This window comes from Trichosurus vulpecula, chromosome 7, assembly GCF_011100635.1.
Source record: "Trichosurus vulpecula isolate mTriVul1 chromosome 7, mTriVul1.pri, whole genome shotgun sequence".
NCBI lineage: Eukaryota > Metazoa > Chordata > Mammalia > Diprotodontia > Phalangeridae > Trichosurus > Trichosurus vulpecula.
In genome coordinates, this window is record NC_050579.1 from 46,817,835 (window position 1) to 46,833,322 (window position 15,488).

General features: G+C 40.6%; 3 non-coding genes and 1 pseudogene across 3 annotated transcripts; all 4 read left to right on the forward strand.

The window, feature by feature from the left end:
- The first annotated feature begins 7,687 nt into the window (after positions 1–7,687).
- Positions 7,688–7,761, forward strand: TRNAI-AAU. Its single transcript has one exon. It is a non-coding gene; the product is annotated as a tRNA-Ile (tRNA).
- Positions 7,762–8,136: 375 nt separating this feature from the next.
- Positions 8,137–8,607, forward strand: LOC118855772 (annotated as a pseudogene).
- Positions 8,608–8,691: 84 nt separating this feature from the next.
- TRNAI-AAU lies at positions 8,692–8,765 on the forward strand. The gene has a single exon. It is a non-coding gene; the product is annotated as a tRNA-Ile (tRNA).
- Positions 8,766–13,237: 4,472 nt separating this feature from the next.
- On the forward strand, positions 13,238–13,311 carry TRNAI-AAU. Its single transcript has one exon. It is a non-coding gene; the product is annotated as a tRNA-Ile (tRNA).
- Positions 13,312–15,488: the final 2,177 nt, after the last annotated feature.

Sequence of the window (15,488 nt, forward strand, 5' to 3'; positions counted from 1 at the left end):
CTGGCTTCCGGGTCTGGTTGGTCTGGGCGCAGTCCACACTGGGCTCTGCTCTGCTCCACTCCCAGCTCTGTGCAATAGACCTTACCCAGCGACCATCCAGGCTATCCTGGGCTGAACCCCTGCTTCCCTCTGCTATTTCGTGTGTTCTGCAGTTCTAGAATTTGTTCAGAGTCATTTTTATAGGTGTTTGGAGGGACCTGGGAGAGAGTTTTAGGCAAGCCCCTGCTTTCCAGCTGCCATCTTGGCTCTGCCCCACCAAGAGCTTATATCTTATACTAACTACTTGCTCTGATCACAGAAATTTGCTATAGAAGGAAAAAGCAGGGACATGTGACATACCCAATATGACAGGATAAAACATCCTTGTTTTGTTTAAACTCAGATATAGTTACCGTTCTTCAATATCTGTTCCATGGCTAAACTCAGGAATAGTCAGGTGGGAAACTTTCCTTTCCATAGAAACACAATGGGGAAACTGAGCCAGGAGGATCCCATCCTAGACTGAAACTAAGATTATCCCCTCGGCTTTTTCCAAATTCAGATCTCCACCTGTTAACAATACAGGATCACATTCCCTCTGGGTAGCTTATGGCATTTCTCTTAGATAGTGATTTAATGCAGACAACTATACCCAAATTCAAACTCAAAACAAAATTAGTTATGGTCCCAAGTGCCTTTTACCTTAAACAGCAAGCCTCACTAATCACAGCTTAGAGCCAGATACAATTGCTTCTACTTCCATGGGGCTGCAATAAGCAATAAAGATTTACCAGGACTCACATACATAAGGGATTTAAATGAACATCTTTCATTCTCCACTTTAAACTTGTCCTGGTATAAAAGCCAAATATCAGAATCCTTTCTATCTATTGTACACAAACTTGCAATTTCTCAGCAAGCCAACTTCATCGTTTAGAATTTACATAACTCAAACAAGTTCTTTTCCCGGGGCTGATGACCTTGCCCATGCAGATAGTTTCCAGGGACCTTGGCAATTTTACAAAATAAGAAGTAACATGGTCCACAGGAAGGGGTTAATAGAAAAACCTTGGGCCTGTTTGCTATCCTTTGCTGTTTCTCTGAGGACCCTTATTCAAGGTTGATCCAAACACATAACAAACCTAGGAATGAAACAAATAAAATTTAGAAATTTACAGTAGGTTTGGACATAATTGCCATCAATATCAAATTGCTGCAACAGATTAGCTTATGAATAGAAATTTAGCAGGCCTTTTGAAAAACATGCAAAGGATTTTACAAAACATCTCTTCATAAAAATATTTCCCTTTTCTCAGAAATATCTTTCAATTTATCCTGCTGTTAATATTAATTCCTAAGTACTAAACAATTCTTAAATTCGATCACCAAACCTTTTCCACAAAATTGAAGAGGAAAAAAGAAAACTAAACATACTTTTGTAGATACTAGATTTAAGCAATAACCACAACAGCTTAGTTAACAATCTCACAAATTTCCTAAATAATAGCAAAACAATTAAAGACAAAATTTGGTAATTTATGATTTCTTAAATTACAATTCTTAACCTAATAACATTTAGATTATAAAAGAAATTGCTTTTCTAACAACATGGATGATACAGTTATTTATCAAGTTATGCAATAAGGAAAATTTTAGAACTATAACAATATCACAAACAATTATCATCTATTTAAACTTTAAAACTAAAATCAATTAATTACCATTCCAGTGGCTTTACCTTAGTCAGATGTGTTCCCAAATTGCCTTATACAGAGAATCATTCATCTCATCACTATTGATATAAATCTCACATTGAAGAAAATCCACATGAAGTTAATGAATATGAAGCCATTATTAACTTACAACAGTCTACATTCAAATAGCATTTATTTTATGCCAAGCATTGTGCTAAGCACCTCTATAATCATGCGATCTTCATAATATCCCTGGGAATGAATTCCACCACCATCTCCTTATTGAACAGTAGACTTAAAGTAAATAGCATTGTCTTGGGGCTATATAGTTAATAAATTTCTCAATGCCAAATAACAATATGCACCTTTTTAAAAAAATCATTCAAGCGTACATTGCTAAGTTACATTCACATTTTTCTTGGGAAAGTTTTACAAACAGTTTGAAATCACCTATTATAAGCAGGTTGGCTTAAAATGTGCTGGACCAGTATTCTAACTACTTCTTTTGGCCCAAGTAAAAAGGAAGCCTAAGGAATTTGAATCATTGCTGACAAGGTATAGTCAGTTTCCCCTCCAGGCAGAGGAGTTTGATAATTGATTGAACAGGAATAATAATAATTCAGAATATCCAATATCTTTACCATAGCTAATATCCATATTAGATTTAATAGAACCTACCCACGAATCTAGCCCAAAAGGTGGGCGAACATAATTTCTTCTGTCTCTCTTGGACTTTATTGGGGTTTTTTTTGTTTGTTTTTTGGCAGGGCAATTGGGGTTAAGTGACTTGCCCAAGGTCACACAGCTAGTAAGTGTGTCAAGTGTCTGAGGTCGTATTTGAACTCAAGTCCTCCGGACTCCAGGGCCAGTGCTCTACTCACTGCGCCACCTAGCTGCTGACTTTATTGTTTTTTAACATTAAAACAGTAATCCCAAATAACCTAGTTAACAATCTTTCAAGATTCCTAAGTGCAGGCCAAATTGTTTTAGCTGTAACCTTCTATTAACTATAGGTAAAGGTAGAAATACCCGGTTTTCTAAATGGCAATTATAAAACATAACAAGACAGGGTTAGCAAGGCTGATAAAGTAACATAACTGGTTTTACACAATTGTTTCCATTTTTTAGTTTCAACAAATTTCAGATTAAAAAATGCTTTGTTTAACACCATTTTTGGCTCATAATGTTCACTCAAATTTTAATATAGGAGAATTTTACTACAATTTAGAAATACAAAAATAACAGAAGCAGAAAATTTCAGATGACATTAATCATATTTCCAAATTATTATATATATTGGGCTTACCAAGCATAGAGGCTTTTCTTCTCTCCCCACAGCTGCAAAGTTTGGCTGTGGACTTGGGGGTGTTCGAGTCAGAGATTTGGGAAAGGGAAGAGTGACTAAGGACCAAGAAGTTCTGGGAAGCAGTAGAATCCAGCAACTGAATTTAAGGTGTGAGGAGTCATTGAGGAGGGTCCCTAAGGAACCTTTGCTTCCTAATAGGGGTTGCTGGGCTTTGGGAAACTTGGAGGAAAAATCCAAGTTCCAGTGGTGTGGGAGCAAGGACTTGGGGGCTTGAGAGGAGAGGTTCCTCTGCTTGCCTAGTAGTGTGGGCTTCAGGGTGCCCAGGGGTCCAGGGCTGTTGTCAGTGGGGTATGAGAGGGTAATAAAGTAGCAAAGTAGAGAACAGGGAGTAGACCTTTCGTTGTGACATGTATTTTAATTTTTGCGGTTTCAATGTTATTATAATTTAATTTATATTGAGACTTTAGGTGGAAAAAAACATCAAAATAAAGGGTCTAAATAAGAAAAAGCAGCTAATAAATGAGGCAATTATTTTGAAAAGGAGCCAACTCTCTATTGTATATTCACAGCTGAATCACTTTTTAAACTTTCCAAGTTGCAAACGTAGGAAAATCACAGCAAGCTAGAAAAATATATCTATTGAGATAATTCTTATTTTTAGAAGCATTTTTGTTTCTCAGGAATATAGTAAGTAACAGTCTTACAGGTAAAATATGTTCAGATTGGCTCTCATTCTCTGCTTTTATTTCTCTATTTTGGAAGCTTTAAGTCACTTTTTTCAAACTCAAATAGGAATGAGGGTCACTAAATTGCACATAAGGATCTCTGTAGTTGTATATTAAAAAACTACTTATTAATTCTATTGATTTATTTAACACCTTTATGTTATTAAATATTTTCTAATTCTATTTATAGGATCATTACTTTAAGTTCTTAATTCTAAAATTTGGGAAACCATAATTACAATGCATTGTAGAACACATTCTAGATTTTTTAAAAGTCTTTTTTCCAGTTTTTTATTTATACTAGTCTCATGGTGATTCTTATTAACCACACATGAAACAAAATATCTTTGTATATACTTCTGACATTGAGCTGGAATTCTTAACCCCCCAAGGAGGGGGATATTGAAAAATATACATCTTTTGTCATTTAAACTGATTTTTCATCACATTCTTATGTGTATTATTATTTTGAGAAAGGTTTCAAGTGCTTCATCAGATTATCTATGGTTAACAGAATCAGCTAAAGAATTTTTAGCTGCTCTAACTTTTATTGCAGCCCTGGGTCAGTCACAGACAGGATGACAGGGTAAAAAGATCTTAATGGTTCTAATTTTTACTCAAGTAAATTTTACTTTTGTGTTCACTTCTTAAAAACTTTTGTGAAAGTGAGAACCTTGAATCCTCCAGCCAAGGTGAGTGGGACTCTGGAAAAGATCCAGTGGTGCCTTGTCCCTTCTCTGCCATGCTGGGAAACTCAAAGTGTCTCTTTTTCACATCTGTGCATTTTCTGAATTTGCCTTACTTCCAAATAGTATGACAAATTCTAACTTATCTAAAACATCAAATTAGGAGTAACGCATTTCACTTAAACCTTAGGGGAAAAGGTTCTCATTTTCTTTCTTATCTCTCTTCACATTCCAAATTTGGCCAGAATTGAATGAAGGGAGAAAGAAAGAGCATTGTCTTATTTCAACAACTTTAACAACAAAAAGAAGAGTCAGATAACACATTCTCTTCACACAGAAACACATAACACAACACAGATACAGACAGAAAATGACAAGACGCACAAAGAGTATTTCTATAAATCCACTGCACAAATTAGACATCGCCAGCGTTTTAATTTTCTCCTGTCTTTTTTGGCAACTTCCAATTAGCTAGTCTACCCTCTAGTGGGTTATTGTCACCCATCCTTGGGCTGAGGCTCACAAAATCTCGCCCCAACCCCAATGTCATGCTTAATTGTTCTTTGTACCATAGGAACTTTTCCTTCTGGAGTAAGACATATTTTTAAAATGTTCCATATGGAAAAGGCTGACATTGGGAAGTGCCTTCCCTTAATCTTTTACTCATTTGTTTTCTGATAATCTCCCATCTTTCTAAATCAATTGTACCTTCTTCTTTTTGCTCTTCTGTTATACAAAAACCTCTTTCTGTTACAATTTTTCTTAATACTTGCAGATACAGATCCCTATCCTTAAATTGTATCTGCCTCATATTTGAATCTCTAAATTTCTAAATTCCTAAATCTCTACAATCCCCCAGTAAGCCTAGTTATTACTAATCCTCTTACCTCTTACTTGCATATGCTCCAGAGCCTGTATTGGTAAGACATTACTTCATTCCCACCAAGTCCCAGACTTGTGGTCCCTGTTCCGAGTGCCAACTGTGCCAGCAGTGGCGCGAATATATGATGAAGTAATTGACACAAAAAGATAAAGACATGGGGCTAGGTGAGTCGTATACTTGGGCTATAGACTGATTTTAATGGGGACAATGACAATCTTTTATACAGGTTAATTGCTGAGTCATTCTGACTTCTCAGAAGAGAACAACGAAGCATTGGTTAATATTTTTTACCTCCTTGTTCCTGGGAACAAGACGCTAGTCTCCTACAGGCCAACCAAATTGAAACTTTTCTGTTCTTTCCCATGTAGATAACCATACTAAAAACTTTCTGTTCTTTCCCATGTGGATCATCAGCTACAAAGGCAGGTTTTCTTTGCCATGTCTTCTTAACCTAAAAATGTCCTTTGCCATGCATAGACCTATCCTCAGGTGATCCTGCCATGCAGAGATCTAAGAGGCTGCTTTGCAGAGGTCTAATGAGGCCTAAACAGTAACCAGGATATAGCTGGCTCCCCACAGACCCTGCCAAGCTGTGCACCTCAAACCAGCTTAAACCAGCCTTGTGGTCAACTGTGACTGCCAAATATCCTACTGCTGTGTCCCACCTGTTCCACTCTCTACTCTAACCCTTCTTGGAAGCTCGCTTTTGTGGTTTTCAAACATGAATTGCCCCCTGCCTCTTCTAGGCTGAGGAGCTCCATTATCTGGTTACCCCAGCATACCTATGATCTTTCCCTTTAATAAATTTTCTTCCCAACTCAACAAGAATTCCTCTATATCTGTGGAGTGGGTTTTCACAGTTGATGTTTGTGTTTCATTGGTAGCATACAGAAATACCAGTGCTTTGTGTGGATTTATTTTATGTTATGTATATTATTAACAGGACTTTACTAAGCCAGTCTCTAACCTGGAAATTCTCAGAGCTGCACAAATCAGACCTAGAGACAGTAATGCCAGTAATCAAGTAGTGGTTTAATTAATCAATTTCAGAGTGAAGAATGCTCTCTAAACTGGAGTAGCACAGCTTATATACATAAATCACACCGGGAAGGCAAGGGGGAAGGTGGATTATAAACAATTGTTACCCGGAGCCTGAGTGGTTTACCACTACAAGCCCAGAGTGGAAGACAATAGAACAATTCTTTGATTGTTTCAAATTTGGAGGGTCGTGACTACCCCCCGTAGCACCGAACTAGAGTTCTGTGATGGAAACAGGTTCTACAATCTTTGATTGGCTTCTCTTAAGGTATACAGGTGCCAGAATGCAGTGATTGTGAAAGCTTTGTCAAGAGTTTGATTGATCATTAATGTAAGTCTGACTCCCAAGCCAGAAGAGGCAATTCTAAGAAATCTAATCTATTAGTACATTCATTATACATATCATATTAAGATGAAAATCATAATTCTCTTCACAATATCATATTTATTTTATATCTACAACTTTACCAAATGTATTAATTGAATTTTTGTTGAATTCTTTAGGATTTGCTAAACAAACAATAATTGTGTTTCCTCTCTGACTATGCTAATTCTCTTGAGTTCTCTTTCTTTTCTTATTGCTTTAGATCTCATTTCTAGGACTCTGTTAAATAGCAGGACACCCTTGCTAGACTCTTTGTCTTGTTAGAAAGCTTATCTCCATTACATGTAATGTTTGCTCTTGGTTTTTAGGCCTTCTCATGTTTGTGTTTTTTGTTTTTGTTTTTTAGCAAAAATGGCCATTAGATTTTATCAAAAGTTTTTTTTACTTCTACTGATATAATTTTATGGTTTTGATTACTTATATAATGAATGTGACATTATGTTTATAGTGTCCTTAAGTAGAATTAGCACAATATTTGTGATATAAATACAATGTGGTCAAAGTGTATAATCTTTCTAAAATGTTTTAGTCTATTTGCTAATATTTTATTTCCATCACACAACAATGAATTCACGGTTATTAGGTGGTGTTCAGTTCTTTGTGACCTTTTGGACTATACCATCTATGGGATTTATCTAGGCAAAGACACTCTTGAGGACTAAGGTAAACAGGGGTTAAGTGACTTGTCCAGGGTCAACCACAGTTGTTAAGTGTCTGAGGCCAAATTTGAATTCAGGTCATCCTGACTCCCTACCCAGAGCCACCTAATGAATTCGTAATTTTGCCTTTCTTCACAGCCTCTGCGTTTTGAAAGAAAGATTCCCTGAGAAAGAAAAACAATTAGTTAATGGAAGGCAGGTTCTGAGTGCAAAACAGTAGAGGAGTCCCCAAGCAGTCTGAAGCCTGCAAAAACGAAAAACCATCCAAGAAATCCAAGAAGCCTTTGGTGTCCTACTACTGGGGACGTTGCTCAAGCCACGGATTATCGGGGGGCCGGTTAGCTCAGTTGGTTAGAGCATGGTGCTAATAACGCCAAGGTCGCGGGTTCGATCCCCGTACGGGCCAGCTTCTTTTACCTGGGACGTCCGCAGAAATCCCACTCTCTACTGGACTGAATAAAACACAGGGAACGCACTTATAAACCCCCTACTGCCACAGTTGAGTGTCTGAGGCCAAATTTGAATTCAGGTCATCCTGACGCCATACCAAGAGAATACGTAATTTCGCCTTTCTGCACAGCCTCTGCGCTTTGAAAAAAAAATCAATTAATGGGAGGCAGGTTCTGGAGTGCAAAAAAGTAGAGGAGGAGTCCTCAAGCAGTCTGAAGCCGGCTTCAGTGGATTTATCTGGCCAAGGGAATAACCATCCTAGAAATCCAAGAAGCCTTTGGTGTCTTGTTGCTGGGGACTTTGCGTCAAAGAGGGGCCATCCCTTTCCCCCAAGATGGCGCCGAAGGCGAAGAAGGAAGCCGTTGTCCCCCCCAAGACAGAGGCCAAGTCCAAAGCCTCGAAGGCCAAGAAAGCGGTGTTGAAGGGTATCCACAGCCACAAAAAGAAGAAGATCCGAACATCCCCCACCTTTCGGCGACCCAAGACACTAAGACTTCGAAGGTAGCCCAAATACCCTCGGAAAAGTGCCCCTTGGAGAAATAAGCTGGATCACTATGCCATCATTAAGTTCCCCTTGACCACTGAGTCTGCTACGAAGAGGATTGAGGACAACACCCTAGTCTTCATTATGGACGTCAAAGCCAACAAGCATCAGATAAAGCAGACTGTAAAGAAGCTGTATGACATCGATGTGGCCAAGGTCAACACACTGATCCGGCCTGATGGAGAGAAGAAGGCCTATGTCTGACTTGCTCCAGACTACGATGCTTTACATGTTGCCAACAAAATTGGAATCATCTAAACTGTGTCCAGCTATACCACCCCACCTACAATAAAAAGTTTTCCAGTATAAAAAAAAATTTGAAAAGAAAAAGGGGCCACGAGGGGTCGGTTGGCTCAGTTGGTTAGAGCGTGGCGCTAATAGCGCCAAGGTCGCGGGTTCGATCCCCGTACGGGCCAGCTTCTTTTACCTGGGACGTTCGCAGAAATCCCACTCTCTACTGGCCTGAATGAAGCACAGCGAACTCACCTGTAAACCCCCTACTGCCACAGCCCGTGGGAGTCAACGCAACCAACACAATTTGATACCTGGGATAGCTAATCACGACGGTGGGTAAGGGTCAAATCTTGCTGAATCACCTGTGTCTCTCACTGTAGCAGGTGGGGCGGGGGCGGGAGTGCGAAAAGCCGTAGAGCGCCCTCTTACTTACACTTTTTAAAATACACTTTTTATTGATACCTTTCAGGTCACCAGAATTTCTTCCTCTTTCCTCCCCCCAGTCACTCTTCCACAAAACCAACCCATTAAACGTGCAGTAGTCATTACAGAAAAAAAAGAGGAGGAATGGGAAAACACTAGCAAAATTGAACATACATTGAAGAACTCTGAAAATACGTGCAACGTTCCATACTCGTGGACCTCCGACACTTCTGCAAAAAGAGTGAAGGCCAAGATGTCTTCTTAGATCTCTTCTTTGGGGCCACATTCTTTGTAATTTTGCAACATTCACTTGCGGTTACTCTTTCCACTGACATTGTGCTAGTCCGTGTGAATACTGTTTTCTTATCTCTGCTTACTTCACTCTGCCTCAGAGTGTGGAAATCATTCCATGCTTCTCTGCAGTTGTTCGTGCTTTTTCGTTGTTTCTTACAGCACCGTCGTGGCCCATGACCCTCACGAACCACAATTTGTTTAGCTCTTCCTCCCAGTCCACGGGCATCCACATCTCGTTCGTTGAAACACAGGAAGTCTCCTTACCCCGAGTAGCCACTGAAGCACGTTTGCTGACATCCTTCCGCAAATGCATTGCCTGGGCAGTGAGAGAAATCCTTTACAAAGGAATTAGGAAATGGGCGGAAACTGGATTGTCCTAGTTGCTCAGCAGTGAACACCATCCTTAGGATAAGTTGGTAGGATTGGGAACTCAGCAAGGATTTTTCTAGTCCTCCTTTAACTCCAAGCAAGAGCGCCGACTTGGATGGAGACCTAGAGCTAGCTATCTAGCTTTTCAGGGGCTGGAGTGACCCAGAGAACAGTTACCAGATGCTGTGGGAATGAAGAGAAACCTTCTCAGAGCAACGAGGGGAGACGGTGGGGCCTGGACAGACTCGAGCCTGGAAAGAGACACTCCCCCTCTACCCAGCCCCCTCTACTCCGTCCATCCTTTGTCTTGCAGGAGCCCCAGCCCCCTCTAAGTCTGCTCAACCTTTGCCTTGCAGGAACCCCCAGCCTGGAGCCCCCAGGAGGGACAACTGGCCTGCCAGGCTGGTGCATACAACCAACTACTAGTCTCCAGTGATTGTTCTGGAATGATATTGCACTATTCCATGCAAAGGGTGCAAGGAGCTAAGTAGGATCGGCCTGCTACTAGGTCTATACCTCAAAGAGAACAAAGAAAGAAGGAAAGGACATGTACTTCAGAGCTCCTGATGTCTCCTGTAATGTGGTGGTGATAAGGACAGGCTGACAGCTCTTTTAGTCCATAGTTATGAGTCACTCTACCTAGTTAAGGGAAACTATCAAAGACAGATGGGGTGACCCCGGGTTTGGAATGCCCGTAACTTGACTTTCACTTTACCTCTAGTGGACATCCTTTGCCCACAAAATTTGCTTTAGGAGACTCTTCTGAGGAAACTCCAGAGTAATTGTATGGAAGCTAGAGTTATGAAACTAATTTCACTCCAAGTCTCTCTTCAGACTGTCATGAAAGTGAATTTAAGCAAGACCAAAACTAAACAAAGAAGGCACAGCCATATGGGATCCTGCCCCTCTGCTGGTCCAGGTTCTTGATTTTATGATCTATTTCTGTCAACAGCAAAAGTCAAACAACAACCACCCCAGTTTCACTCTCCCTCTTCTCCAGGCTACCACCCCATCCCCAAAATCCTCAGTCTTTTTTTTTTTTGCAGTCTTTTGCCCAATACAGATCCTTACTGTCTCCCTACTTCCCTCCCAGGGACAGCATTTGCAGTTCCAGCTACTTAAATGGACAACAAATGAACATCTAAGAACATATAACATAAGTGATTTAAATTGTCCTATCACATAGAGAGAAGTGAACAGTCCAGTTACATAATATGATGTACAGGAAGGAAGCTAATACCAGAAATTCATATTATGATTAGATTTTTAAATCATTTGCCTCTCTTGCATTGATCAAAGTTCTCAAGTCTTTCAAAGTTGTTTTTCTCTGCAATGTTTCTGTCATTGTATAATTTGTTTTCCTAGTTATGCTCATTCAGTTAGCATCAATTTGTAAAGGTCCTCCCAGCTTTCTCTGAAACTGCCCATTTGGTGTTTTCTTATGGCACAGTAATATTCCATTAAGTTCATATATCATAATTTCTTTAGGCATCCCCAATAGGTGGGTCCACTCATTTCTAGTTCTTCACCCCTACAAAAAGAGCTGCTGTAAACAGTGTTGTACATATAGATCCTTTTCACTTTCTTTGATATTTTTGTTGTATAGGCCTACTAGCAGTATAGCTGGGTCAATGGGTACATACAATTTGATAACTTTTGGAGCATAGTACCAAATTGCTTTCCAGAATGGCTGGACCAATTGGCAGCCCCACCAAGAGTACACTACACTGCCTGTTTTGCACACTACCTTCAACATTTGTCATTTTGCTCTTTTATTATATGTTTCAGTGTGATAAGTATGGAGTAGCACCTCAGAGTTACTTGAGTTTGCGTTTCTCTGATTCTTAGAGAAACTTTGAGACTGTTTTCTAGTTTTCCCGGCAGTCTTTTCAAGTAGTGAGCCCTTAGCCCAGTAACTGGCTTACTTGGATTTGTGGAGCACTAAAGGACTGTGTTATATACCTAATCTGTTGCACTGTTAGACTTCATATTTTTATTCCATTTTAATCAAGTCATTTTAATGATTACAGAACTGCTTATTATTATAATTTGAGATTTGATACTTATCAGTACCAGATGTACATCTTTCCCACTTTTTTTCATTAATACCCTTTATATATATATATATATGTTCTTGACTTTTTGTTCCCCTATATGAATTTTATTATTTTTATCTCTATAAAATACACTTTTATAATTTGACTGGTATGGCAATGCATAAGCAAATTAATTTTGGTGTTATCGTCATTTTTATTATATTGTTTTGATCTACCCATGAGTAATTAATATTCTTACAATTATTTAGGTCTGCCTCCATTTCTGCCAAGAGTTGCAATATAGTTCCTGGGGCTATCTTGCTAGATACTCTACCAACTATTTTATACTTTTTGTAGTTGTTTTGAATGGGATTTCTCTTTCTATCTCTATTTCTATCACACCTTTCCCCTGGTCAATCATCCAAGGACAAAGAAAGCAAAGAGAATGGGGTTAAGACATATTCACTGAGAGTATAGGCTCTGAAGAAAACCTTAGCATCAGATTCTGCTTTAGGTTGGTGATTTTGGGCCTTTGGTAACTCACATTGGAGCTAAGAAAAGGAAATAAAAGTCCTGCCTTTTAACAACTAAATATAGTCAAGCAAAACAACTTTACATATTGGCTGCTTCTGAAAAGGTATGTGTCATTAGCCTCTAATTCACTGCCTCTGTTCAAAGATGTGGAAAGCAACGTTTATGATCAGATTCTGGAGACCTGATGCCAATGCAGTGGCCACCTTTCAGAAATCTGCGAAACTGGTTTTTCTTTCCAATACTGTAGTCATTGTGTAACTTCCTCTCCTGATTTTGCTCACTGACTCTGCATCAGCACCTACAAGTCTTCCCAAGGATTCTCTGAATCTATCCTTTTTGCCATTTCTTCCAGCACAATAGCGTTCCTTTTTATTCATGTAGCATTTGTTCAACCAATGGACATCCACCTTCCTTGTTTATAATTATTTGGTTGTTCTTTTTTAAAAAAGTGTTCCCATAAATATTTTTTCCTACATATCTTACTCTGACGTGCATTGCTGGGTCAGGCATTCCAAAATACTGTAGGGAATCGCTGGATAAATTCCCAGTTCTAACAAGAATAAATTCATGGTTATTAAGTTGTTTCCAGTTCCTTGTGACCCTGTGGACCATACTGTCATCTTGGGAAAGATACTCTTGAGGACTAAGGTGAACAGAGATTAAATGACTTGTCCAGGGTCACCCACAGCTAGTTAAGTGTCTGAGGCCAAATTTGAATTCAGGTCATCCTGACTCCACACCAAGAGTCACCTAATGAATTCGTAATTTTGCCTTTCTTCACAGCCTCTGCGTTTTGAAAGAAGGATTCCCTGAGAAAGAAAAACAATCAGTTAATGGAAGGCAGGTTTTGGACTGCAAAACCGTAGAGGTGGACTCCGCAAGCAGTCAGAAGCCTACTTCAGTGGATTCATCTGGCCAAATTAACAACCATCCTAGAAATCCAGGACGACTTTGGTGTCCTGTTGCTGAGGACGTTGCTTAAAGAAGGGATATTCAGGGGCCGGTTAGCTCAGTTGGTTAGAGCGTGGTGCTAATAACGCCAAGGTCGCGGGTTCGATCCCCGTACGGGCCAGCTTCTTTTACCTGGGACATTTGCGGAAATCCCACTCTCTACTGGACTGAATGAAGCACAGGGAACTCACCTGTAAACCCACTACTGCCACAGCCCTTTCGGGGTCAACGAAACTAGCCGACCAAAGACAAGTATGAAACCACGACAATGGATAATAGTCTAATCTTCCATCATTGTCACTCGAAGAGAGGAGGAGTTGGGGTGGGGGGCAATCCAAAAACCCTTAGAGCGACCTTCTCTCCAACACTTCCTAAAATACACTTTTTATTGATATCTTTCAGGTCACCGGAATTTCTTCCTCTTCCTTTCCCCAGCCCCTCCACAAAACCAACCCATTCAACGAGCAATAATTCTTTACAGAAAAAATGAGGAGGAAGGGGAAACACTAGCAAAATCGAACACGCATTGAAGAACTCTGAAAATACGTGCAACGTTCCACACTCGTGGACCTCTGACACTTCTGCGGAAGAGTGCGGGTCGGAATGCTTTCTTAGATCTCTTCTTTGGGGCCACGTTCTTTGTAATTTTGCAACATTCACTTGTAGTTGCGCTTTCCACTGACATTGTGTTAGTTCGTGTGAATAGTTTTCTTGACTGCTTACTTCACTCTGCATCAGTGTGGAAATCATTCCGTGCTTCTCTGTAGTGGTTCGTGGTTATTCGTTTTTTCTTACAGCACCGTCGTGGCCCATGACACTCAGGAACCACAATTTGTTTAGCTCTTCCTCCCAGTCCACGGGCATCCACATCTCGTTCATTGAAACACAGGAAGTCTCCTTACCCAGAGTAGCCCCCGACTCGTATATCCACTGAAGCACGTTTGCTGTCCTCCTCCCACAAAGTGAAGGGAAGTAAACGGACAAATGCATTGCACAGGCAGTGAGAGAAATGGGAAGGAATCCTTGACAATGGAACTAGGAAATGCGCAGAAACTGGATTGTCCTAGTTGCTCAGCAGTGAACACCATCTTTAGGATAAATTAGTAGGGTTGGGAACTCGGCAGGGATTTTTCTTGTCTGTCTCCTTTAACTCCAAGCAAGAGCACTGACTTGGATGGGGACCTGCAGCTAGTTAGCTGGCTGTTCAGGGGCTGGACTGGCCCAGAGAACAGTTCCGAGATGTTGCGGGAAGGAATAGAAAGCTCCTCGGAGCAACAAGGGGCGAAGGTGGGGCCTGCACAGACTTGAGCCTGGAAAGAGACCCTCCCCGCCCCCAGCCCCCTCTAACCTACAGGAACCCCAGTCCGGCGTGCCCACAGGGCACTTGCCTGCCAGACTGGCCACACTGCTAGTCTTCTACAAGCGTTCTAGAGCGACGTCCCACCATTCTGTGAAAAGGATGTCAGGAGCTAGGTGGGGTTGGCCTGCTACTAGGTCTATACCCTAAAGAGAAAGAAGAAAGAGGGAAAGGACCTGTTTATGCAACACTTTTTATAGCAGTTCTTTCAGTAGGGGCAAAGAGCTGGAAAATAAAGGAGTGCCCACTAATTGCGGAATGACCCAACGGATTGTGATATCTGAATGGAATGGCGTACTAACGAGCTGTAAGTTAATGGCACAAGAGAGTGTCAGAGAACCCACCGAATATTATAAGGTCTTTGACATTTTACCACCATTGTTTAAACCCTACCTATAAAAGGATGTAGCTGTGTCAGGTCAAAGTGGACCAGGAGTTGGAGCAATCTGACTGTTTCCCCCTCATTTAAGCACTAGTTTCTCTTTTAGCTTACGTGACTGGTTTGGGTCTGTTTTTGTTTCTGACAGTCCTTAGTGAACTGCACTCTGTTAGGAGCCCCACTGATGTCTCTGTGATAAAGGACAAGCAGAAGACTACACTCTCTTTCCAGTTTCTTTCTCTGTGTCACTGTCTGTGTCTCTCTCCCTGTGTCTTTGTCTCTGTTATTCTGTGTCTATCTCTGTCTCTCCGTCCATCTCTCTCTGTATCTCTCTTTATGTCTTTCTGTCTGTCTCTCTGTATCTCTATGTCTTTCTGTCTGCCACTGTCTCTCTGCCTCCTTCTCTCTCTCTCTCTCTCTCTCTCTCTCTCTCTCTCTCTCAGCTTTAAAGCATTTCCTATGTCCTCCTCTATGCAGATTCCCCAGCCACCTTTACTCCCTTTTCAGTCTTAGCCTCATCACCTGGGTCAGGGCTCCATCTCCAGGGAGAGGTTTGAGGTGG